The 5,456-nt window shown below is 39.8% G+C and overlaps 1 pseudogene across 1 annotated transcript; it reads right to left on the bottom strand.

Moving 5' to 3' along the window:
• Positions 1 to 3,504: 3,504 nt before the first annotated feature.
• Positions 3,505 to 4,570, bottom strand: LOC308626335 (glycerol-3-phosphate dehydrogenase 1-like protein; annotated as a pseudogene). Its single transcript has one exon. The product of its transcript is annotated as a glycerol-3-phosphate dehydrogenase 1-like protein (transcript).
• Positions 4,571 to 5,456: the final 886 nt, after the last annotated feature.

Here is a 5,456-nt window from a genome sequence, read left to right on the forward strand (position 1 = left end):
ATATATATATATATATATAGCACATTCCCATGATGCCATTCTCTAGTCAGAGTTTTTAGGCATTTTAGGACATACCTATTTCTGAAACTGTACAAAAAATGCAGGTCATAAGATTATCCTTTGGTGAAGTCACCTTGGCTTTGAGAGTTAGGTAGGAATAGACCATTCTTAGTAGTTGTCATGGTTTTGATATTATTTATTCAGTGTTGACTTTGTACTTCAGCCTGGCCCTGGCAGCCATATTGGCTGCTGTAATGCAGTTATGTTGATAATATTTTCTGTTCAGGTTTGGTGACCTAACCAAACAGATTTTCTTTGGGTTGAGGGTAACAAGTTAATTTCAGCAACTTTAAAAGTATTTTCTGCTTGTTTTTTTTTAGAAGATGTAAATACCTCATTGGGGATTTCTTTGTTTATAGTTCTTTTATTCTTCCAATACTAAGTCAGATGTCATTAGTGGGATTGATTTTCTGTTAGAACACATTTTAATCTGTGCACACATATATTCCTCTTAGAAAAATAAAAAAAATACCCATTTACTAATTCATTTACTAGAGTCCAGGGGTACATGAAAATGAAGAAAACGGGGGAAAGACCCATTCACTTTTTTTTTAATTGCCTTTTTATTGTTGTCAATGCAACCCAGTTCAGGGAGAAAAAAAAAAAAAAGCTTACCTAAACAAATAAAATTGTTAAATAAGCTGATTAAAAAATAGGATCAGTAGCATAGGTTTGGGGGATTAAATGTTTATTAAATGAAACTTTTAAATCATATCGACCTATAATCTGTAAACAAATATAGTACATGTGTAGGTAGAAGTCTCTTAGATTAGAACTAGTGGAAAAACTGAAGATTCCTTCGTACAGGGGCACCTCACTGCTCCTTGGGCCAATGCCATGGGGCCATGTTCTAGCTAAGAGTAAAATGAAAAACCAGAAGGAGTTTAGCTCAATTCCACCTGCTATGATGGATTTCAAGGCAGATATTTGTTTCACATTATAGTAGGTTGGATTATGGCAAGGCAACAGCGTAGTTTTTACATTCACAGATTGGCTGAAGAAGTATAAATTAAGCTTCTTTTCTAGATTTCTCTCTCTTCCCTATTACCATAATTAGTAAGAAAGATGAATTAAAATAAATGGTGGACCACAGGTGGGTATAAAAATAGATAACTTGTAGAGTAATAAACATCTACAGTTAGCAAAGCACAAACATAAAATTTACCTTTTTCCATATGTGCGGAATATTATAAGTATGTTCAAGTGGTACAGCCAGAGACTTCAGAGTGGTAATAAGGCATTTATAAAGAAAAAACGCTCAAGTACAAAACCCAGAGTAGGAAGCTGAATGCAGATGAGAATGTACAAAAGACAAAATCCTAATTCCTCATATCTGATTATCCTACTTAATAGACACCACAATTAATTTACAGCCTGTTATGTATCTTAAAAAGTAACACTTTTTACCTATGTGCAAACTTTTTAAAAGATTAATTATGAGACAAGCAAAAATTGACTTAACAGTGGCAGTAAAATCAATGAAACTTGTATGATTTTGTGTGCTTTCACATACTTCTGTATATAGGAGTTTGAAACAATTCCTGCAAAATCTATTCAAAAATCATTTCAAGTACAGAAGAAGAAAGTCCCAAGCTGGAAAATAAAAAAGGATCAAAATCTCAAAGTGACTGAAAATCCATGAATATATAAGTGATATTCATAGGTTCCCTTAATATTTATCAAGTGCTATTTAGGGTAACTGTAATGTTATCCTGAAGCCAATCTCATTTAAGAGATACAGTAATTCCCATTTTAATTCTAGAATTAAAAGCACTTAGTCCACACAACATGTGTTTCGGCGAAGTTGACATCCACTTACTTGTACCTGAGAGTGTCATCTTAAAGCTTCATCAAGGGTCCATGGCAGACCTGAACTGTAAAGGTTCAGAACGAATAATACCACAGGTAGTCATTCATCCTCATTTCTTGCAGAGAGTGAAGGGTATACTTGAGCTGTCCTAAGGTCACCTCAGCCAGGAACAGTGTTCCTTGGAAACTTTGGTAAGTTTTCTTGCCAAAAGAAATCTCCATAATCTTATATGTCTGGGACTTGCTGGGTTAAATAAACAGGTTCCACTAACAAACTAACATACATTCTACCCCTTCAAGAGGGGTAGATGCAGCTTTTCCCAAACTCAGTGGACCTTCGGAGGGAACACCGGAACCACCACTGGGTCCTGGAACACTCATTTCCTATGGAACATGGTTTGAGAAATGCCAATGTCAATCTAAAGTAAATTTTCTAACGTAGTGGTTCTCAAATTGTAATGAACGTTGAAACGCACAGAAGACATGTCAAAGCATAGATACAAGATCCCACTTCAGAGGTCTGGATTGGGACGTGGGAACCTGCATTTCTAAGAGACTCCAGGTGAAGCTGATGGAGAGAGGTCCACACTTTGAATGGTATCCTTCTAGATAAGGACCCACACAAACCTCAGCTGCAGGAAGCCCCACTGTGGCCTCAGTAAAGGCTGTGTATCTTACAGCCAATTAGCAGGAGGTCAAACCAGCCCAGTGATGTCTGAGCAGGTCCTGGCACCTTGGTAGGGGGAGGACCACTGGGCTTGACTCTGGCTCTGCCCGTACTCACCAGGCAACCAGGCACAGTGACTGCATCTTAAATGATGAATAATAGCAGCCCCTTTTCAGGGGATCTGTGAGGCTCAAAGGAAATGTTTGCACAAAAGTACTTCCTGACAAAAAAGCGTCATACAAGTGTCATTAATCAGAAGAATGTGTCAGTCACAGCAGGAAAATCCCAGATGAGTTTTCTGTCTTCTGCTACTGCTGAGCCTCTATGAAAGCACATTCTGGTAGCTAATGAAGAGAAAAGAGGCTAAAAATGCAGAAAACTGTAGTGAGAGGAATATATATAAGTGGATTACCTAATTAAAAATATGTAATTGTTTAAAATAATAAATCAACACACAATTGAAGTAGTTAATTATGCTGGCTCTGAGATAGTATTTAGAAGTTACAGTATGTTGATCTTTGAACCCACTCACTCTGCCACTCTACCATGTTAATGCTGGTTAAATTTTAACCTCAAGAGAATGAGAACAAAAATACCTTCACTGAGATACATATGAATTAGATCCAAAACTTTTAGCTGCGATAGTTCCAACCTGATAAGCTACCACAGTGGGAAAATTTCAAAGGTAATTTTTAAAAAGAGCCTTTAATTTTGGTTGATAGAAACATCCACAAAATGAGAAAGGAACACACACTCACACGTTCACATATGTGCATCTAGTTGTTGCCCAGTAACATCTTAGCCAATGAACTTCATCTCACAATTCAAAAATGAACCTGTAAAAATTCATAGTATCCATGATGGGGTTATGATGCTGCAGACATCTTGTTGGCAAGTCCCAGTTTCCACTGAATCCAAATGAATGATCGGAAAGGCAGGCCTTTGCCTGACATGTTGCATAATTCACTTTATATATGCTCTGGATGGCTCTGGAGACAAGACAACATCTCCTGAACAGGCCTACTTTCATAGCAGGTCTGGTACACTGCAGTGAACAGTGGAAACTTGTCCAGCAGCCCCTTCTGTTTGAGGATGTGGTACACCTCAGCGGAAGTCTGAGGTCCTTGCAGCTTCTGCCCATTCAGCATCTCCCTCTCCAATTCTTCAGTGGTCCTTCTGGCCCCGGCAAAGGCCTCTGCTACCTTGCGGTTCCGACCCCCATAGCAGGTGGTGATCAGGTCGGCTACGCCGCAGCTCTCCAGAAAGGTGGCTGTGGATACCTGGCCCTTGCAGAAGATCCTGGTGAAGGCGATCATTTCCATGAACCCCAGGTGGATGACGGCAGCTTTGGTGTTGTCACCACAGCGGAGGCCGTCGCAGAACCCAGTTCCCACAGCCACAATGTTCTTCAGGGCACCACAAAGTTCAACAGTGTCTGCATCATCAACCACTGTAATTCGAAAATTTGGAGTCTGCAGAAGTTCTTTGAAGAGAAGGCCATTCTCCATTACCTTGCTGCCGATGGTGGTCTCACAGAACTTCCCAGCAGCCACCTCACTGGCAGTGTTGGCTCCCATAAGCACACTGATGTCAATGCCCATCTTCTCTTGGATGATGTCGGAAATGAGCTTCAGCCCCTCGGGACCCTCGTCTGTGCCCTTGATGAGGCTGATGCCCAGTGTGCCCTTGGGCACTTTCGCACATCTCGTCACAGATCCTGTGAATGAACTGGTGGGGGATGACAAACACCAGCAGGTCTGCATCCCACACAGTCTCACTGGGTTCCGGATAGCAACCACATTTTCTGGCAGCTCGTGTCCAGGGAGATATTTTACATTTTCATGGTCATTATTTATGATGTCTGTCAGTTTTCTCCCATTAACTGTTTCTTCAAAGACCCACATCTTGACCACGGAGGCAAACTTCTCAAGTTTCTTGACATTATTACCAATTATTTTTGCAACAGCTGAACCCCAGTTCCCCGAACCCACGATGCACACTTTCAGGGGTGATGCTGCCATGGCCAGGCAGGAACGCTGCAGCCTGGCTTGCACCTCCCCAGCCAGCAGGCCTCCTGTCTCCGCCTGCTTGGCCCAGGCCCATTTACTTTCACCTAAAAGGTAACAGGATAGTAATATTGAAAGGAGTATCAACTAATAGGTACAGATAAAAATTAATAGTATTCTGTGGGGAGGGATAAACTAGGAGGTTGGGATTAACATAAACACACTACTATATATAAAATAGATGAAAAACAAGGACCTGCTGTATAGCACAGGGTACTATACTCAATATTTTATAATAACCTATAAGGGAAAAGAAACTGAAAAAAAAATATATATATATATATCTGAATCACTGTGATGTACACCTGAAACTAACACAACATTGTAAATTGACTATACTTCAATAAAACAAAAAATTAATAGTATTCTACCTATAGTTCTTTCATTTTTTATTATATTTATGAATAATTTGATGAAAAATCAGCCATAAAGTTAGAATTCAAGGAACTTACTCTTTTAGAAGCATTTAACTTAAGGTAGATATGATTTAGCAATGGGTATTGATCTTCCCTTGGCCCTGGGGCATTTAAGACACTGTGCCCACATATATGAACATGAAGCTCTGAAAAACTAACCACAGCTGTGGTGTTAGTGGCTTCTCCTTAGAAATTCTGTCTTATATTTCTGCACTCTTTCCAGATCTGTTGCTCCCTGGAGTCATGTTCCTGGATCCCTGGTAACTCCTGGCTTTACTGATCTGTTCCAGGTACTTGCCTTAGGGGCATTTGTTCTGATGATCAGTTTGGACAATTAACCTTCATCCCAACACCTCAGACAATATTTTGTTATTTACACATTACATTCATCATAGCAGTAGCTAAGAGATAACTATTCTTTACCCAGTAGACTGCTTT

This window comes from Mesoplodon bidens (assembly GCF_964165515.1).
Source record: "Mesoplodon bidens genome assembly, chromosome: 12".
Lineage (NCBI taxonomy): Eukaryota > Metazoa > Chordata > Mammalia > Artiodactyla > Ziphiidae > Mesoplodon > Mesoplodon bidens.